The sequence below is a fragment of the Pseudopipra pipra genome, chromosome 2, assembly GCF_036250125.1.
Source record: "Pseudopipra pipra isolate bDixPip1 chromosome 2, bDixPip1.hap1, whole genome shotgun sequence".
NCBI lineage: Eukaryota > Metazoa > Chordata > Aves > Passeriformes > Pipridae > Pseudopipra > Pseudopipra pipra.
Window position 1 is genome coordinate 17,520 of NC_087550.1, and position 20,681 is coordinate 38,200.

Below are 20,681 nucleotides of genomic sequence, written 5' to 3' on the forward strand. Positions count from 1 at the left end.
CACAAAATAAAAGTTTAATTTAAAACAACTGCCGAGAATAGAAAGCAATTCAAACATAAGGCAGACGAGGCTCGTGCAAAACCCAGTACATTTGACTTCAAAGGAGAATTATTTCCCTCTGCACCTCAGAGAACGCAATTTTCACCCCGGTCCTGCTTCCCATCCTCGAACAAAACACACTGACAACATTTTTCACCATGCCAGTGGAGAGCTATTAGAGCACACCGCACAGGGAAGCTGAGCCTGCCTCTGGATCCCTGCAAGTGTTCCAGGCCAGGCTGGATGGGACCTGCAGCATCCAACCGGGGATGAGAGTGGAAGGTGCCCCTGCCCACGGAAGACAGGGTGGCCTTTGAAGGTCCCCTTCAAACCAAATCGCTCTCTCATTCCCCTCCGAAACAACTCCCAAAGAGACACAGCAATCAAAGCAGAGGGACTGCACTCCCAGCTTTTCTTACCTGCAGGTTCACAGCACAGCACGCTGGACGTAAAAGCCACGGTACTTAGTCCTGCCAGAGGCGTCCGGCACAGTGTCCACGGCGACCGAAGGAAAAGAGGCAGCCTGGGAACACGGAGTAAAAGACACTGTCGTTAGGAGTACACCGAGCAACAGCCGGGTCATTCCCACAGGCAGCTTCGCTGTGCAGTCCCACAAAAAGCTCCGACTCCGGATTGAAGCTCGGAGAAGCCCGGCAGTGCCAAAACACTCCAGCTCTCCGCTTCCCAGCCCGCCCCGACCGCCGGGCGCCGCCTCGCAGTCGCCGCCTGGCGGACACGGCCGGGAACGGCACTGCAGCCGCGCGGCCCCCCCCTTGCGAGACCCGCGGCGCCTTTCGCGAGGACGGGCCTTTCTTCCCTAAAACCTGCCCTTCCCTAGGAAAAGCTGGGCAATTCACAGAGTTGCTGTTTTTATCCCGGCTTCCCAAAGGACTTCTCTCTCCCGGCGGCGGCGGCAGCGGCAGCAGCAACGCTCCCCGCGAAGCCCTGACCGAGGCTGGCAATTGACACACAACAAGCCAAGAGCATGAACTCGGCCCCAAAACACTCCCCAACAGACCAATTTACAGTCCCCTTTGCCTCCTCCCCCCCGCGCAGGCCCAGGCTTTGGGATTCCAAGGCAAACCCCGAGAGGCCCAGAGAGCAGCAGCCCCTCAGCCCCAGCACGGCCTTCCCCGGGCTCCCCCGGCCGGGAACCGGCCTAGCCAGCCCCTGCTGTGCAGCACAGCAGGCGGGGGGATGACTTTTGGGACCCCTCCCTGGCCGCTGCAGAGCAATGCAGGCATCGGGGCCAAGTCCTGCCCGGCCCCCGGGCACTGCAGACAGTTCAGCCCCAGCAGCAGCAGCAGCAGCAGCAGCAGCAGCGGGCTGTTCTGCCTCTTGCTCCCCTCTCATTTGGACCCCAACGGTGAGGAACAAGCCCCGGGCACAATCGGCACCGAGCAGCAAGGCCTGGGCTCGCCAGAGGCCCGGGCCTGCCTACTCCAGGCTCTGGGCTTTCTTTGCTTTCTTCCGCCGTAATTCTCCTGCCCCGGCAAGCGTTAAAAGACACACTGCCCGGGGAGACGTGCCCCGAAACAGCCATCAGTTCCAAGGCCAGAAAATCTCAGGGCCACACTTCGAAACCCTGCCGCGAGGCCCCCGGAGAAGCCAAGGGGAGCTGGGATTCCCTGCAGTCCCAGGGAAGCGAGGGGAAGGTGGCAAAGGGGCAGAGAGCAAACACCCCCCCCCAGCTGCTTCTCCCTGCAACCCCTCCGGCAGGCGCAGCTGCCCTGGGATTTCATGCCCCTTGTGTCTCTTGCGAGCTCAACGAGCGAACAAAGGGGTCCTGCAAGATCCGCTTCCTCTGTCCCTGAGGCGGCACAGAGCCTCCCCGCGGGGGGGGTGCGATGCCAGGGCACATCCGAGCCCGGCCCTGCCGCCTGCCGCTCTCGCCGCCCCTTCTCCTGGCGGCGGCACGCAGGTGCGAGTGTCTCCGCAGAGGCGAGAAACCTGCCTGTCGCTTCCCCTGCCTGCAGGCCCCGCTGGCCGCGGGAGAGGCAGAAGAGCGGCCGCCGCCCCCCCGCCGGGCCCCCGCTTACCCCGGCGACGATCTCCTGCAGAGCCCGACGTCGGATCCGCCGCCGTGGGTCGCTTCCGGGGGGGGGGAGGCGGCGGCGCAGCCCCGACAGCATCTCCGGGGCACGGCGGGAGCGGAGCGGAGCGGAGCGGAGCGGGGCGGGCGGGCGGGAGGGCGGCGACCACCTGGGATCCTGCGCCTGCGCGGCGCGCCGCGTCGCCGAGAGGGGGCTGCCGGCGCCGGTGCCTGCCGCCGCCCGCGAACCCGCCGCCCGCGCCCGGCGCCGCCGAGCGCCCCGCCCCGTCCCCACAGCGGGAAGCGGCGCGGCGAGACGGCGCTGCGGGCGCGGGGCGGGGGTCCGGGGCGGAGCGGAGGTCAGGCACCAGGAAAAACGCCTCTCTGAGGCGAGGGGGCCTCTCGCCGCCATCTTGAGTGTGGCCGGGCTAAGTTCCGGTCCTGGCGGCGCCCTCTTGAGTGTGGCCTCGGGGCGACTTCCGGGCCGGGGCCGCCATCTTTGTGTACGGCCTTGGAGGACTTCCGGTCATGGCGCCGCCATCTTTGTGTACGGCCTCGCAGCACTTCCGGTCCGGGTGGTGCGCCCTCCAAAACAGCCCGGTCGCTCTCTACTTCCGGTGCCCCGCTTTACCCGGACAACGACCCTCGCTAATTTCTGCGCTTTCGCCCCAAAAATCTTCACGTTATTCCCCCCGCGCACACCCCGGGAGCGACGGGAGACCGCAGCTCCCGCCGTGCCGCCGGAGCCGGCCCTCAAGTCGAGCGGGGAGCGCTGCAGCGGCACAGGAGCCACTGCGCATGCGTCGCCGCTTGCCCTCGCCCGCCCGCCCTCACTTACCTCGTGATCGCCGTCGTCTCGCTTACGACTGCGCAGGCGCCGCCGTCGCCACCTTGCCTGCCCCCCCCACACCGCCCGCCTTCGCTCGCTCTCGCTGCGCGCGCCTCGCCCGCTTTGCCCCGGCCCCTTCCTCACATTTCGCGGCACCCCCCCCGCTGCCTTTTCGGCTCCCCGCCCTTCCCCCGACCACCTTTTCGGGTCCCCTTCTCATACTTTAGGGGGGACCCCCAAGTCACGGGGCGGGGCGGGGCGGGGCGAGGCGGGGAGTAAACCCCGGGGTGCCCAAGAAGCCCTGGTTTTCCCTTTCATTTCACTTGGCATTTTATTAGGGCCTTTTTACTTTGCTCGCTTTGATTTTTTTTCCTTACTTTTCTTTTGTATTTTAGATTTCCTTCTTTATTGCCTAATTTTTATTCTCTTTAGTTTTCATTTTCTTTTCTTTCTCCTTTGCTTTTATTTTTTTTAGTTCTTAGTCCTCCAGAGAGCAACAAAGAACACTGAAGCTCCTCTGGGACAGACAAAGGCCCCCCTACCCTTCCCTTAGACACAACGCCTGCCAGGAGGGCCCCGCAAGCCCGCTCCGCTCCTGCCAGGCACTGGGGCTCACCCCCAGGGGGGCTTTGCCAGCACCCAGTGGAAATTAAAATTACAGCCTGGGCAGGAAATTAAAAGTACAGGCGGGCAGGACCGCTCCTGGCCAAGGCCACCGCTCCGTGCAAGTCAGACCACTGACCACCCGGGGCTGGGGACTTTCGGGGGCACGCTTCCAGCTTTTATTCTCCAGAGACTCCAGTTCTTCCTGGCACCCCTTGCCAGAAAGTCTTCCCCCCCCCCATTCACGGAAATCACCACAAAAACTGACCCAGAACTCACCAAAATCTCCCCAAAAATGACCCAAAACTGACCCAAATCATCACTGAAAATGGCCAGAAACTGAGCCAAATTTCCCTCAAAAATAACCAGAAACTGACAAAAAGTAACCCCAAAAAATGACCAGAAATTCACCCAAATCAACCCAAAAAGTGACCCAAAACTGAAAAAAATTAACCCTCAAAAATGACCAGAAACTGACCCAAATCACCACAAAAAATGACCAGAAACTGACACAAAATGACTCCAAAAAATGACCCAGAACTCACCCATATCTCTCCAATGACCAGAAACTGACTAAAATCTCCCAAAAAATGACCACAAACTGACCAAAATCACCCCAAAAAAGGACGAGAAACTCACCCAAATCACCCCAAAACTTTATCCAAAAGTCACCCAAATCATCCCAGAAACTGAAAAAAAATGACCAAAATCTCCCCAAAAATACTCAAAAACTGACCAAAATCTCCCCAAAAATTGACCCAAAACACCCAAATCACCCCCAAAAATGACGAGAAACTGACCAAAATCTCCCCAAAAACTGACTCAAATTACCCCCAAAACTGATGCAATTCACCCCAAAAATTGATCCACAACTGACCCGAAACTGGCCCAAATCACCCCAAAAACTAACTCCAAATTGGCCCAAAATCTGAGCCAAAAAATGCAAAAAAAAACCCCCAAAACTGACCCAAAATGACACAATCACCCTAAAAACTTACCAGAAACTGACCCAAAATCACCCCCAAAAATGACCCAAAACTCACTCAAATCTCCCCTGAAAATGACCCAAAACTGACACAAATCTCCCCAAAAAATGACTCAGAACTCACCCAAATCTCCCCAAAAATTGACCAGAAACTGACGCAAAATTACCCCCAAAAATGACCCAGAACTCACCCGAATCTCCCAAAAACTGTCCCAAAAGTCAGCCAAATCTCCCTAAAAAATGTCCAGAAACTGACTCAAATCTCCCCAAAAAAAGGTCAAAAATTCACACAAATCTCGCCAAAAAATGACCCAAAACTCACCCAAAATTACCTCTCAAAAACGACCCAAAAATGACCCAGAATTACCCCCCAAAATGACCCAGAACTCACCGAAATCTCCCAAAAAAATGACAAGAAACTGACTCAAAATTACCCCAAAAAATGACCCAAAAGTCAGCCAAATCTCCCCAAAAAATGACCAGAAACTGACCCAAATCTCCCCCAAAAATGGGCAGAAATTCACACAAATCTCCCCAAAAAATAACCAGAAACTGACACAAATCTCCCAAAAAAATGACCAGAAACTGACCCAAAATTCTCCCCAAAAATGACCCAGAACTCACCCAAATCTCCCCAAAAAAACAACCCCAAACTATCCCAAATATCTCCAAAAATATGACTCAAAACTCACCAAAATCACCCCAAAAAATGACCAGAAAGTAACCCAAATCTCCCTGAAAAATGACCAGAAACTGACATAAAATAACCGCTAAAGATGACCTCCAACTCATCCAAATCTTCAAAAAATGAGCAGAAACTGACCCAAATCACCTCAAAAAATGACCTGAAACTCACCCAAATCTCCCCAAAATATGATCCAAAACTGACAGAAATCACCCCAAAAAATGAGCAGAACATCACCCAAATCACCCCAAAACTGACCCAAAACTGACAAAAAATAACCCACAAAAATGACCCAAAACTGACTCAAATGTCCTCAAAAAATGACCAGAAACTCAAAACAAATCTCCCCCCAAAAAATGACCAGAAACTGACCCAAATCTGCCCAAAGAATGACCAGAAACTTACCAAAAATAACCCCAGAAAATGACCCAAAACTGACCCAAATCTCCCCAAAAAATGACCCAAGTCTCCAAAATCATCCCCAAAAAATGACGCAAATCTCACCCAAGTCTCCCCCAAAAATGACCAGAAACTCACAAAAAATAACCCCAAGAAATGACCAGAAACTCACCCAGATCACCCCAAAAATGCCCCAAACTTTATTTCTTTTCTTAGGAACAAATCCCTCCCTTTGCTCCCCTCTGGCCCCACACGGCCCCAGTTCAGCTCTCAGGGAGTTCTGGGTCTGGGCAGCGACTGCTCTGCCTCTGCTGGGGCGGCAGCAGCTCCTCTCAAGGGCATGGGAGGGACCCCAGACCCATTATAGGGACCCCAGAGCCCTTATAGGGACCCCAGAGCCATTATAGGGACCCCAGAGCCATTATAGGGACCCAGATTCCCTACAGAGCCCCCAGAGCCCTCCAGAGCCCCTTGCTGGGTCCCAGCAGCTCTTCTCCCCCCCAAACCCACCTTTCTGGCTGCAGCTGCTTTTCTTCTCTGGCTCCCCTTCCTTCCCCAGGGAGGTTTTCCTTGTTCTTGGGCTCCAGCTGCAGCTCAAGGGCAAAGCTGCAGCTACAATTCCCCTTTGGGTTTTCACCCAAAAAACAAAGGCTTGGGCCAAACTCTGACCAGGCACTCGCTGAACACGAGACATCAAACAGGGCACACAGAATAAAATGCATCAAACTCTCAATCATGTTACAATGACTGTCCACCCCAGTCTAGCACTGACATTAAAAACATCCAACCAATCAGAAAGACCTCCAACCATCCCTTAGATAGAGAAAAGCACACAAGGAACAAATGCAAAAAGAACAATTCCAAACAATGCTCAATTAAATAACCATGGACTGATAGAAAACATGTTTAATGAACTTAAACCACTTCACTTCTTCCCATTGTTCTCCATCAGAAATTAACCTTATTTAAGTTCTCCTTTTAACACTTCATTCAAACTGACTGAGAAGCAAATGGTTTGAACCAAACTCCATAACTTGATGACTTCAGGGTCTGTGCTCCTCGACTTTTGCTGAAGGTGTTTGGAACCCAGGCTTTGTTCTGGAGCTTTTCCCCAACCTAAAAACCCTTCTGCAGATGGGACTCCCTTCACTCAGGGTTCGGTGTCCTCTGGTTTTCCTGAAGGCTGGGGGGGATCTGGGAGCCAAATCCCAAGGGCTCCAGCCCAGCTCTGCACACACACACACATTTCCAGCTGCTCACATCTCACGGGGCCACCACCACTCACCACATGTGCACCCAAACACCCCTCTGAGTTCATGGCACTGGGTTTGAGGGACTAAGGAATGATCAGGCTGCTGGTTTGCCCTCAGAGGAGTAAGATCCAATGATGCATTTCTATTTTCATGACAATATAACCTGTAAAACACAAACATATTTCTGCTTCATGTGCAATTTAAAATTCAAAGACACAGAAACATTCCTCTAGTTCAAAGGGAAATACACACTCCTATTTCTAAAGCCAAACACACATTTCCCCATGCTAATAGGGTTTGGACTTCAAAGAGAACCTGGCAGTAGTCCCTGCAAAAAACTGAAAGAACTGTCAAAATACAAACCCTCTCCTTCTCCCCCCTGTTTGTGCTGCAGCTCAAACCAATTTGGGCTATTTAGGTAAACAACTTCCCAAACCAGTTGGTAAGGTTATCTCCTGAGCTTGGCTTTCCTCACTCCCCCCTTTGTTTTAGTAGTTTATTCACAGGAAAATCATCTCTTTCTAAATGTGTAACAGTCCAAATTTCACTTGAAACAACTGTAAGAATGTCTTCAAAACACAGCTGGCACTTCAAAGGTGTATACAATTTAAGAGAAATGGCAAATAAAATAAGTACTGAGTGATACCAAAACCACACTGAGCTTAGGATGTTCTCAAAAACCAGAGTCCACTTCCAAGTGAAGCTGTTGCTGCTCCCCTCCCTGGGCACTGTTCAAGGAAAGCCCAGCACAGGAAACAAGAAGTAGCACAGGCTCCTTTTTAAACATCAGAGCTGCAATTCTGGATTATCCCCACCAGGACAGTCCCTGGAAATGGAATTCAGTAACAGCTTTTAGGCACTCTCAGATTCACATTTATTGCAACAGTTCATGACTTTCTTTCTTAAATCATATCTCAGGATTTCCCTGAATTATTACAGTGGAGGAAAAACAACAAACCTTCTCCTAACAGGAACCAGCCAAGCCAATGGAGAAGCAAAGCTGCCAGTGTGAGCCCAGCAGAGCTCTCAGCTGCCCCGGGGCATCTGCCTGGGCACTGCAGATTTGGGAGCTCAGAGCTGGCTCTCCCTGCCAGGGCCGTGGGTGGAGGGGGGAGCAGAGAAAGGGCAGGAACACCTTTGGCCTAAGATGCTGCTCTCTTGAAATCAGCAGGTGCTGGGGACCAGGGCAGAGTCAGAGGGGAGGAGACCACTCACTTCCCAACTGAGAAAGGACAAGGACAGGAGACACTGGGTACCTCTACAGACACTGTGCCCAGCTGGGCAAATAAAGCTGGCAGCACCCTGGCATCCAAAATTGGGAGCTTCACTCTGGGGGGAATAAAAAAATTGGACAGTTTATTTAGAGAAGTTTCAGTGCAGAGATTTCACTTTCAGGAATGGCAGAAGTGGCAAAAGAAAGTCTTTCTGGCCCTTCCTGAAAAGCCCCAAGCCAAGTCCTTGGGACTGCAGTAACCTGTGCAAACGTGTGCCCAGCCAGAACAGCCCCTGGGAGCTGTGCCCACTGCTGACAAACCCACTGCCCACGGGCACTCCTGCCTGAACAAGGGCAGTGCCCAGCCAGCCCTGGCCTTGAGGCAGAGGAGCACAAAGGAGGGCACACTGGGGAGGAAGCAGGGCTGGCACACTGGGGAGGAAGCAGGGCTGGCACACTGGGGAGGAAGCAGGGCTGGCACACACAGAACCTTCCCAGAACATTTCAGGGGAAATGAATTCCTTTGCTCAGTGCTGAGTATTGAAAAGCTCCTGCTCTGCAAACTGGGCTTGCAGAACAGTTTCAGCCCTTGTGGTTCATGAACAGGATCAGGTCTGGGCTCGGTCCCAAGTCCCCAGGTTTGGTTCCAAATGTCACTCGGTCCCCCTGGGACAAGAACAGTGGCACACACGGACTCAACAGCCCTGCACAAGCCCAGGAGTGGGGGGGAAATATCCTTGAGAGCACTGCTGCATTTCAAAAAGAAGTCAGTCACATCAACTCTGTAAAAAACAAAAAAGAGAAGCCAAAATAAATAACTGTAGACAGGGTATTAAACACCTTGAGAATAGCAATAAGAAAAAAGAATAAAGGCATCTATTTGAAGTACAAAGAGTTTGGGAGACACCATTTCTTTGCCATGAAGCCTTTATTTTGTTGGCTCTTCTATAGTTAGAATCCAAACCTTACCCTCCCACAAAAAGCAGAAAACCTCTTCAGAGAGTTAGGAGATGGAGTCAGTTTGGATTAATGGGCAGAATATCTCTGGAGACAAAATAAAGCAGAGAAAATAACCCCATCCTCACCAGCAGAGCTGCCTCCCCACTGCCTGCCCCTAGAGACTTGCTCTGGGGGTGACCAAGCCTGAAGTCCCCTGCCTAGTCCTGGGCAATACTTCCTGGGGACCACAGCACCACTGAGTTCCTAAAAATATCACAGGTTGGGCAGGTGCTTGGATTTTGTCTGGATTAACTCCCCCCTTCCTTTCCAGGTGCTGCACTACTCACTCTAATGGTGCTTGTACTCCCTGACCCATTCCCTCACCCATCCAACCATCCCTTTGCCCTCTCTGGCAAGGACAGTGGTTCCAGGTGTTCTGCCACGCTCCCAGGGCACGGGGGGGACTGTGGAGCCCCCCTCGAGGGGGGAAACGTGCCCAGGGAAAGGGAACTGCCCTCAGTGTTCCCCAGCACAAGGCCCCCTTGGGAATATCCACTGCAATGGGACACTCAGGACAGCAACAAGCACTGCACGAGGCTGCTCTGGCACAGCACCAATTTTAGCCTCAGCTTTTCTCTGGACCACTTCACTTTGTTTGCCACCTCATCCTGCAGTCAGAACTTGCTGTCCTTGCAACCTTTCAGGGTGACCATAAATCACAGAGGCCTCTGCTCCAGCACCCACGAGGGCCTGAACCGTCTGACAGGATCCATTTTTCCAGGGAATTCAAAGCTCCACCTGAGGACCAGGGTCTTTTCTCACCCATCCCTGTGCTGGAGCTTGGCCTCCATCTCACTCTGCTCTCAGTTCTCTCCATGGTTGCACCATTTGCAGCCCTGGCCCTGGGTGGAGCTCGGCATCCTGATCCCATCCCTCCTGGCCCCGGAACCGCTGACTCAGCAATGGGGGGCCCTCCATTGCCAAGGGCACGGGCCCGGCGGGGCTCACGGGGGAGCAGGAGGGCGAAGGGCTCCAGCCCTGCTGCTACAGCCTTCCACCACTACAGCCAACAGAGGGGCCTCTCCAGCCCTGCCTCCCAAGGCATCCTGAACAAACCCAGCCCAGCTCCACAGGACAAACTGCTCCCTGTCTGCCCAGCCCAGTCTAATCCCAGAGGCTCCCAGATCATGATGGACAACTGCCCAGGGGATCAGAGACTCCAGTCCATCTCTCCCTAGCACAGCTTTGGGTGAGTTTGGCAAAGAGACAAACTCAAGAATTCCCCAATGTTTTCCCAGTTTAACCCCTGTCACACCAATCACCTGAACAGTGCCAGCCCTTCATTCTCCCTCTCTTGGGTTAAGGACTAAGGAAGTTGGACCTGTGTCTGACCAGGACATGTGCAAACCAAATGCTGGGGACTGGAACACACACCTGGCACTCCTGCAGCTCTCACAGTCACATTGCAGAGAAAACAGCCAATTGGACCCTCACTGCTCATTTCTTAATCCCAATCCCACACTTCTTTGGCACTTGGAGCACCACTTTTATCACCCAATTCCAGCCCATTAGAGAGCTCCCTGTCTAGCAGGGACAGGGACCCCTGGGATACTCTCAGCAATGCCTGAATCCATGGCAGGGACCTTGCTTTGAGCTCCCCAGGGCCGGGCACCCCGAGGATCTCCCCGAATAATCCTTTCGGTGCGCGCTGGAGTCCTCGGGGTGCCCCAACCCGGGGGGCACCAACAGCACTGTCCCTCCAGGGGCCCAATTTGGTCCTAAACTGCAGGGGGATCTTGCCTGTGTCCCAGACTGGTCCGGGGATCTGAGGCCCTTCCCGAGAAAATCTCGGTGCCGGCGTGAAGGGCCAGAGATCCCTTGGAGCCACGGGAGAGCAGGCACAGAGTCCCTCCTGGGGGCCAATTTGCTGCCTGAACTCAGCTCTTCAAAGAAGCCTCTAAGACTCAGTTGGTGAGTTTTCCAAGCCAGGCATTCCTTGCTTACAACACCCTGCCATGATCCCAGCCCCACGGGGGTCCTGGCAATCCGCTCCCAAAGGGCACACACAGCTATCTCCACTGCAGCTGATGGGAGGGGGCAGCATTACAGGAGGGTTCATTTTCCTTCCCTGCATTCCTGTTTAACATTCAGGACATTCCCAACACCTGATCCCATATACACAAACCTTTAAAAGGTCTCTGAGGGGCTTCATCAGGAGTCTCTCGTGGTCACCTGTGCCTGCAGCCCCCAAAGTTCTCAGTGACCACCTTACCAACTTCAAGACAACTCACCTGCTTACACAGGAGCTTGGTGCTGCTTGGCTGCTGCCTCAGTTCCCTTCTTCATTCTTTCTTGACTTTGCTTGCTCAGTCCCTTTAAGTTCCTTGGCTCAGCTCCTTGCAGTTTCTAGGGAACATCCCACTGCAAAAACTACCAGTTCTTGGTACATCTCCAAACTCAGATATCAGGGAGTGAGGCAGAAATCAACTAAATCAGGGCACTACCTCCAAATATTGGGAGAAAAACACCAGAACATTCCATGGCCTCCCTTGGTAAATCAACCCCAAACTGCTCAGACACAAACAATAACCTGCACACTACAACAATCTGGCACTGCTGGTTCAACCTGGCCAAGGCAGTTGGGAAATTACACAAGGTCAACTTTCTTCCAAGTTTCAGTCACGATACAAAAATCAGGGAGATCACAGTCTCCCCCACAGAGTTTTACTCTGAGCAGACAAACAAACCAAAGCCATCCCCAGGGCTGCAATAGCTCAGGCTCCCAAAAAGGCCCAGGGGCTTCAAGTTTCTGAGGGGCTCCACCGAGGGCCTTCCCAGGTCTGCTCTGTCTGGAGCCCTCAAAGTCCTCAGGGCCTGCCTGAGGAACCTCAACACAACTCACCTGGCTTACACAGGAACTTGGTGCTGCTTGGCTGATGCCTCACTTCCCTTCTTCCTTCTTTCTTCACCTCCCTTGCTTGGTCCCTTTCAATCCTGGGGCTCAGCTCTGTGCAGTTTCCAGGCTCCATCCCACTGCAAAAAGGATCAGCCCTTGTTACATCTCAACACTCAGATATCATTCCCCCTTTTGCCTTGACACTGGGCCATCAGGCCAGGGTCTCATTATTTAAAGCACAGTTTGACTCCTCAGTGACAACAACTGACAGCCCTGAATCCTAACACAGGCTGAGACACAAACACGGATGGGAACTCTTAACGATCCACTTTGTTCTGCTCACCAATCAAAAGGAGCTTTCTGAACTCAAGAATAACAGACCCCAGGTCCTTTTACTGCAATTTTACCTGCTATAAATGTGACCCACCAGACCTGCAAAGGCCCTTCCCACTTCCCCTGCAGGGCTGGCAGTGCCACCACTGGACACGGCCCCAGGGGCTGGGCAGGAACGGAGGGGCTGGGGCGTCCAATCCATCGGCCCAGGCGGCACCAGGAGTTCCTGCAGTTCCTGAGGGGAGAGCCTCAAGCCACCAAAGGATTAGGAACAGCATTTGAAACTTCAATATGTACATCCCCTGGAAGATGGGGAGTTGGACAAGGCCTACTGGGGCAACAAGGACACACTCAAGGCTGTCTATTCAAAGGATCTACCAGCACTCAAAAGCTCTCACTGTCCTTCTGTCAGGGGGAACTCAGCAAACTCTCTTTGCCAAGAGCCTCCAGGAGGATTTCCAGCTTTTGGGGCTCCCTTTTAACCATTTTTCCCATCACTGGAGCTGGGACTATCACCTGCCCTACAGGGGGAACAGCCCACAAAGTTCCCCATCAGGGATGCCATTAACTCCAAGTCCCTTCGCAGGGGGGTCACTGCACACCTTGGCCTTTCTTTGCCCTCCCCACCAAAGATGCTTCCAACAGTTCTGACACATCTGGCAGAGCCAGAGCTTTCCTCAGGGAATGCTTCAGCTGCTTAAAGGCTGCCCTTGCACCATCTAGCCAAGGCAGCAAATTCTTACAGGCTGTTGGAAAAGTTGTCCTAATGGTCTTACCACAGATGCAGAGGGAGCAATCCAGAGTCCAGCCCGTCCCACCATTCCCAGGAAGGCAGTTCAGGGGCTGGCTGGGGCTCAGGGAGGAGTCAGGGGGCTTCTCTTCTTCCTGCCCCCTGTCCAGATTTTCTCCTGCAAAAGCAAAGGTTTCTTGGCTTTCCTTGCTCAAGGAGAGGCAGCCAAGGCCATCTTTGCAATCTAATCCTGGAAACTGCTCCAGGTTGTCATTTCAGGGGGTTCTCTCAGGTCCTGCACTAATCAATCCCCTTGGCCATTGGTTTCTTGGCAGGTTCTGGCACTCACCTTCTACAAGCAAACCAGGAGGAGCAAATTCAGCTGTTCCTGCAACCAATCCAGTCTGGCATTCTGATTTTAAAGGATACTGGCTTGGCCTTACCAGGAGAGATCCCACAGTAGGGGTAATACCTACAGGTTCTGCCCTCTTCCACTCTCCTGCAGTTCCACTGGCCCACACCACAGGAACAACTGCAGCTGCCACTTCAGTCGGGGCCTTGCTGCTGACAGGAGCTATTCCCTGCACAACAAGAGCTGCTGCTTGGACACATTTAGTTTCAGCAATTACAGTTTAATAGCCCCAGTTTTCAATTTCATTTCTGCCTCACCTTTTCCAGTCCATCTCTTCCTAGCACAGGTTTGGGTGAGTTTGGCAAACAGACAAACTGAGGAATTCCCCAATGTTTTCCCAGTTTAACCCCTGTCACACCAATCACCTGAACAGTGCCAGTCCTTCATTCTCCCTCTCTTGGGTTAAGGACTGAGCAAGTTGGACCTGTGTCTGACCAGGACATGTGCAAACCAAATGCTGGGGACTGGAACACACACCTGGCACTCCTGCAGCTCTCACAGTCACATTCCAGAGAAAACAGCCACTTGCACCCTCACTGCTCATTTCCTAATCCCAATCCCACACTTCTTTGGCACTTGCAGCACCACTTTTATCACCCAATTCCAGCCCATTAGAGAACTCCATGTCTAGCAGGGACAGGGACCCCTGGGATACTCTCAGCAATGCCTGAATCCATGGCAGGGACCTTGCTTTGAGCTCCCCAGGGCCGGGCACCCCGAGGATCTCCCCGAATAATCCTTTCGGTGCGCGCTGGAGTCCTCGGGGTGCCCCAACCCGGGGGCACCAACAGCACTGTCCCTCCAGGGGCCCAATTTGGTCCTAAACTGCAGGGGGATCTTGCCTGTGTCCCAGACTGGTCCGGGGATCTGAGGCCCTTCCCGAGAAAATCTCGGTGCCGGCGTGAAGGGCCAGAGATCCCTTGGAGCCACGGGAGAGCAGGCACAGAGTCCCTCCTGGGGGCCAATTTGCTGCCTGAACTCAGCTCTTCAAAGAAGCCTCTAAGGCTCAGCTGTGAGCTTTAGAAGCCAGGCATTCCTATACACTGTGAGATATTTTAAGGCTTATCTGACTGAAAAGCATAAAGCTTTTATCATGGACACCTGACCTCCCACAGACAAATCCTTTCCTCTTTCAGTAGAAAATTATTTTCATGGTATCACTCAATAGGAAGTGCCCAGGAACCCCAGACTGTGCTTTCCAGAACAGAAAATAAACAGAAGAAAGGAGTTTTGCACAAGTGTAACATACTCCAGAACAGACCTGACTTTAGTTTTACCCTTTGGGTTCAAATATTCCATAGAAAAGCTCCAGCAGGAGAGCTGGCACATTCCCAAGAGTATCCTGGAAGTCCCTTTCACGAGAGCTGGAGGAAAATCACAGTTGTATGAGTATAAGCCCTGCTCTTCCCTGGACAGACTCCCGGGCTCGGCACAGCTGTGGCTCATGGAGCAGCTTCCCAAGGCCCTTCTCTCTCCCCGCAGGAAGCACAACTCGCCTCCGCCCCAGGGGAAACCACGAGCGAGGCTGCAAATGGACACAGAACGAGTAAAAAGCATTAACGCAGCACAAAAAAAAACAAGTTAAAGCAGTCTTTGCCTCATAACCCTGCACGGGGAAAGGCTTTGGGATCCCAAAGCAAAACCTGAGACACCCAGAGAGCACCAGCCCCGCAGCCCGGCCACGGCTCCCCCCGGGGTCACCCGGCAGGTAAGGGGTTTACCCGGCCCCCGCTGCCCAGCACAAGGCGCCCCTAAACGCCCCCCGGCTCCCCCGCTCCATAACCCAGCGGCCAAGGCGCTCTCCCCTCCGCAGCCCGGGCAGCAGCGGGGCCGCGCCCTCAACCCTCACACACAACCGCCCGCACCCGCCCCGCCGGCCCTTTATACCGCGGGCCGGCAGCGCTGCCCAATCAGCGCTCGAGCGCCTCCGCCCAATCCCAGCCCGCCCGGCCCTGCGGCCCCGCCCCGCCCGCTCAGCCCGGCCCCGCCCCCCGTTCCCTCAGCGCGGCTCCCGCCGCCGCCGCAGCCCCGGCGGGCGCTGCTGGGGCCGGGGAAGGGCGGTGGGAGCTCCGCGGTCACGGCCCGGCCGGGAGCTCTCCTGGGACAAGGGGAGCGGGGCGGGCAGCGGGGACGGCGGCGTTCTTGGGGGCGGGCAGGGTGGGGCCGAGCGGCGGGGCCGGGGCGAGTCGGGGGGCGGGGCCTGGGCGGGTCGAGGGGCGGGGCCGGCGCGATCCCGCGGCGCTTCGCTCTGGGCTCTGGGGCTGTTCCGGCTGGTTTTGGGTGCGGGTTTGGGGCACTGCGCACACCCTGCCCTGGTCATAGCCCCGCCCCAGCTCGCTGCACTCCCCGCACCCCTTGCTCAGCTCCGCGGGGATTTGTGCCTCCTCCGAAGGTGGCAAATGTCTGCAAAGCCAGTCGGGAAGCCAGAGAGCTGCAGCCCCCGGGCCCCGCCGCGGCTTCCCCGCCCTCCCCCGGCCCCTCCCGCCCGTCCCGCCCCGCAGCGCCGCTCCCGCTGCCGCCCTCGAACCCAAGGAACGAACCCCGTGCCCCCGGCACAGGCCGGTCCCTCCCCGGCAGCCTCGGCAGCGCCGGGAGCGGCCGCAGCCCCCAACGCCGGGCGGGGCGCGCCGGGAGGGGCCGCGCGGGGCGGGGGCGGGTCCGCGGCTGCGACCCCGCGGGGAAGGGACCCCCGGGCCGGCCCCGTCCGGCACCGCCGCTGGCCCTGATCGGCCACCGCCCCTCGCCCACAGTTTTAACATTAGAGAGCCAAGTTTAATCCCGAGCGCTGCAAGCTCCCACGTGCAGGCATTTCCATAGACTTGTTATTTTTCTCTTTTTAATGACCACGTTGCTAAAGTCAGGGAAACACAATCAGCATTCCCTAAACACCATCACTTCTACATCCACCTGTGATCAGGGGCCGATGGGCAGCAGCCTGCCCTGGACGGGCTGCAGGGATGCTGTGAAGGCCACTGTGCCCCAGGTTTGAAGGACTCTGGCCATGATCCCCGGCCCGTGGGCAGAGAGCCCAGAGCCAACGGGAACTCCAGCCAGCTGCAGGCAGATGTTACTCTGTCCCCGTGCCGGGGGTGGGGACGAAGGTGCCCTTCCCCGTTCGGAAGTGGAAGTCGTCCCCTGTGCAGAGCCCGCTCTGATCCTCGGCCTCCTGGGAGCCAATTCCCTTGTCCCAGCCCACTTCCTGCAGAGAAGAAAGGGAAAGATTGCACATAAGGGAGACATTCTTCCCTGGGAGGGTGGGGAGGTGGCCTGGCACAGAGAAGCTGTGGCTGCCCCATCCCTGCAAGTGGCCAAGGCCAGGATGGATGTCTATTAGAAGGTGTCCCTGCCTGTGGCAGGGGATGGAAGGAGATGATCCCTGAGATCCTTTCCAACCCAAACCACTCCAGGATCCCCGGATGATTCCACACTCTCTCTCTGCATTTATTTGGCATCATTTCCTCTCAAAAACAACATCTCCAATTTAGTTGATTGCTAAAGCCATCATTTTAAAATCTTCCCAGGAATCAAAAGGGACTGGAAAACACACAGAAATCATTCCTACACCCACCAAATCATTAGGAATTGGAACCCGATTCCCTCATCTCCCTCCTTGTTCTTCTTGGCTGGAAAACCTGATGATCCCCGCTGGCTATTTTTAGGCTGCTTTTCTTCCACAGCTCCTTTCTCCCGGCTGAAACCTCCTGGCATATTCAGGGCTTCTCTGGAGGGAAGCCCCTCTGAGGTATTTCCTCTCGTGGCAATTCTGTGGGATGAAGAAGTAAAAAAAGCACATCAAGAGCTCCTTCTCCCCCCTTCCTTCACAAACACCCTCCCAGTTTGTCCTTGGCAGCTCCATCCCCCCGGCACCCGCACCCGACGCTTCGGCTCCGCTGGCAAAGGGACAGCAAGTGCACAAGCAAGTTCAGTGCTGGGCAGGGGCTCCCTGGGGAACGGCACTTCAGTGCTTTAGTCCGTGGCCTTTCCTGCTGCCCTCCCTCCCGGAGGCAGAGGATGACCCGGCCCTTGTTTCTCCCACGCTCGCAGACCCAGGTCCTGCTCCTTTGGCCCCACTTTTCTTGGCAGACCCGGCCTCATTTTCCAGGGTCCCCAGGAAACTTCTGCACTTGACCCATTGCTAAGTGCAGAGCACAGGGCAAGGGAAGGACAAATTTCTCAGCACCCACCCCCTGGAACTTTCCTTCTCCGCAGCACGCTCCCGTTCCCGCTGTCTCTGGAGGTGCCCGCACGAGTCCTCCTTCTCCCAGCACCTCAGAGAATGTCCTTTTCACCCGGGTCCTGCCTAGCGTCGTCCAACAAAACACACTGACAACATTTTTCAGGATGCCAGTGGAGAGATATTAGAGCACACTGCACAGGGAAGCCGAGCCTGCCCCATCCCTGCAAGTGTTCCAGGCCAGGCTGGATGGGACTTGGAGCAACCGGGGATGAGAGGGGAAGGTGTCCCTGCCCACGGAAGGCAGGGTGGCCTTTGAAGGTCCCCTTCAAACCAAATCGCTCTCTCATTCCCCTCCAAAATAACTCGCAAAGAGACACAGCAACCAAAGCAGAGGGACTGCACTCCCAGCTTTTCTTACCTGCAGGCATACAGCACGTTGGACATAAAAGCCACAGGGTTAGTCCTGCCAGAGGTTTCCGGCACAGTGTCCACGGCGACCGAAGGGAAAGAGGCAGCCTGGGAACATGGAGTAAAAGACACCTTAATTAGGACTACACTGAGCAATAGCCAGGTCATTCACACAGACAGCTTCAGCGTCCAGTCACACAAAAATCACTTACCTACCAGGGCCTCAGGTAGGATGGCTCCTGACGCTGACCAGGTGAACACCTCCGTTTGCCCAGGGGGGTCAAGAAGAACATCCCTGGGAAGAAGTCACCCCCAACAGCAAAAAGGGAAAATTAGTGAAGCACGGGGTCCTCTTCTGACTAGACTGCCACCAGCATTCCATAGCAAATGCCACGACTATTCTGTTACAGATGAGAAAACCCTGTTCTCCCAAACAAGCAGCGAGGAGATTTATGGGCACGCCTGGAAATTTCCTGTGAGGAACTTTTTGTAACTAAGGAGCAGGTGCTGTCTTGAGTTGAAGGCATCCATTTGACAGACACTTAGTACAGCAAACTCTTCAGCAGAGCAATTAATTGCTGCCTATTTGAACAGCAGGGGAGAGAAAATGACAGTCGAAGGGAAGACAAGAAAAGCAGAACTGCAATCAGCTGACTTTTCTTCCATCTCTCCCGAGAAAGCCTAGTTTGTCTGTTCTAATAATTCTATGCCCTTTTCTACATGAAACTTAGACCAAGGCTGAAAAAACAACTAGAAAACACGGAGAGAAGCTTTTTAGAATTTCACGTGATTTTCCCAAACCGATCCCAGAAAAGCAGAACTCGGTAGAATGTACTCACCTCGAGGCCTTTGGTCTTTTTTTCCATAAGCTTCGTCACCTGATGGAAAAAGCAGAGTAGACTCGGTATTTAGGCTCCCAACAGGAAAACTTCCCCTTCGTTTCCTCAAAGAAACTACATTAATTTGCACAGCTGCAGGCGCGTCTCCAGCTGTTAAAGCCTTTCAGCTTCTCGGAGGGTGAGAATGCCCTGCGAAGGAAGGCTGAAAAATGCTCGGAGCCTGCACAGATCAAAGAGCCCCTCGATTTTGTCTGTGTTCCAGTCCCTGGCTAAAGAAAGGGCAGAAGAAGCGCAGTTGTTGCTTGCCTTTTCCCTCAGAGGTTTTGCCAGGCGCCGGGCCAGCCCGGGCACTGCGGGGGAAGGCCGGCAGTGCCCAAACCCCGCCGCTTTCCCGGGGGCGTCGCTTGCGAGAGCGCCCCCGAGCGCCGGGCCGGGCCTCACAGTCGCCGCCTGGCGGACACGGCCGGGAGCGGCACTGCAGCCGCGCGCGGCACTGCAGCCGCCCCCCCCCCCCCCACCTTGGCGAGACCCGCGGCGCCTTTCGCGAGTACGGGCCTTTCTTCCCTAAAACCTGCCCTTGCCTAGGAAAAGCTGAGCAGTTCACAGAGTTGCTGTTTCCACCCCAGCTTCCCAAAGGATTTCTCTCTCCCGGCAGCGCAGACAGGGGCCCCGAGGCAGCGCAGACCCTCCCCGCGGGGGGGTGTGGTGCGTGTGCAATGCCAGGGCACATCCGAACCCGGCCCTGCGGCGGCACGCAGGTGCAAGTTTCTTCGCAGAGGCGAGAAACTTGCCTGTCGCTTCCCCTGCCTGCGGTCCCCGATGGCCGCGGGAGAGGCAGAAGAGCGGCCGCGCCCCCCCGCCGCGCCCCCCCACCGCACCCAGGTTACCCCGGGGACGATCTCCGTCGGATCTGCCGCCGTGGGTCGCTTCCTGGAGGGGGGGGAAGGCGGCGGCGCAGCTCCGACAGCATCTCCAGGGCACGGCGGGAGCGGGAGCGGAGGGGAGCGGTGGGGGGGGGGGAGAGCGGGGGCGGGAGGGGAGCGGAGCGGAGCGGAACGAGGCGGGCGGGCGGGCGGAGCGCCGCGCGCGCGGCGCCGAGGGGGGCTGCCGGCGCCGGTGCCTGCCGCCGCCCACGAACCTGCCGCCCGCGCCCGGCGCCGCCGAGCGCCCCGCCCCGTCCCCACAGCGGGAAGCGGCGCGGCGAGACGGCGCTGCGGGCGCGGGGCGGGGGTCCGGGTCGCGGCGGAGGTCAGGCAACAGGATAGACGCCTCTCTGAGGCGAGGGGGCCTCTCGCCGCCATCTTTAGTGTGGCCTCGGCTAAGTTCCGGTCCTGGCGGCGCCATCTAGAGTGTGGCGTCGGGGCGAACTTCCGTGCCGGGGCCGCCATCTTTAGTGTGGTCGTTCCGGTCCTGGCGGCGCCATCTTTACTATGGGCTTGGCGGACTTCCGTGCCGGGGCCGCCATCTTTAGTGTGGTCGTTCCGGTCCTGGCGGCGCCATCTTTACTGTGGGCTTGGCGGACTTCCGCGCCGGGGCCTTGGAGGACTTCCGGTCGCTCTCTACTTCCGGTGACCGAGTTTACCCAAATTAGCGTCCCTCCTCGCTAATTTCTGCGCTTTCACCCCCAAAAATCTTCATTTTATTCCCCCCACACACACACCGGGAGAGACGGGAGACCGCGAGTCCCGCCCTGCCGCCGGAACCGGCCCTTAACTCGAGCAGGGAGCGCTGCACCGGCACGAGAGCCACTGCGCATGCGTCGCCGGTCCCGCTCCTGGCTGCCCTTACTTACCACGTGATCGCCGGCGTCTTTCCAACGACTGCGCATGCGCTGGCGTCCCTACCTCGGCTCCCCCCCCCACCCCGCCGCCCGACCGCCCGGCTTCGCTTTCTTACCGCGGCTCCCCCT

General features: G+C 55.9%; 1 long non-coding RNA gene across 1 annotated transcript; it reads right to left on the bottom strand.

Annotated features, from left to right (window-relative positions):
• Nucleotides 1-5,752: 5,752 nt before the first annotated feature.
• LOC135407339 (uncharacterized) lies at nt 5,753-9,411 on the bottom strand. Its single transcript, XR_010426824.1, has 2 exons — nt 9,008-9,411; nt 5,753-8,820 (listed from the first exon to the last, which is right to left on the bottom strand). It is a non-coding gene; the product is annotated as an uncharacterized LOC135407339 (long non-coding RNA).
• Between the last annotated feature and the right edge of the window lie 11,270 nt (nt 9,412-20,681).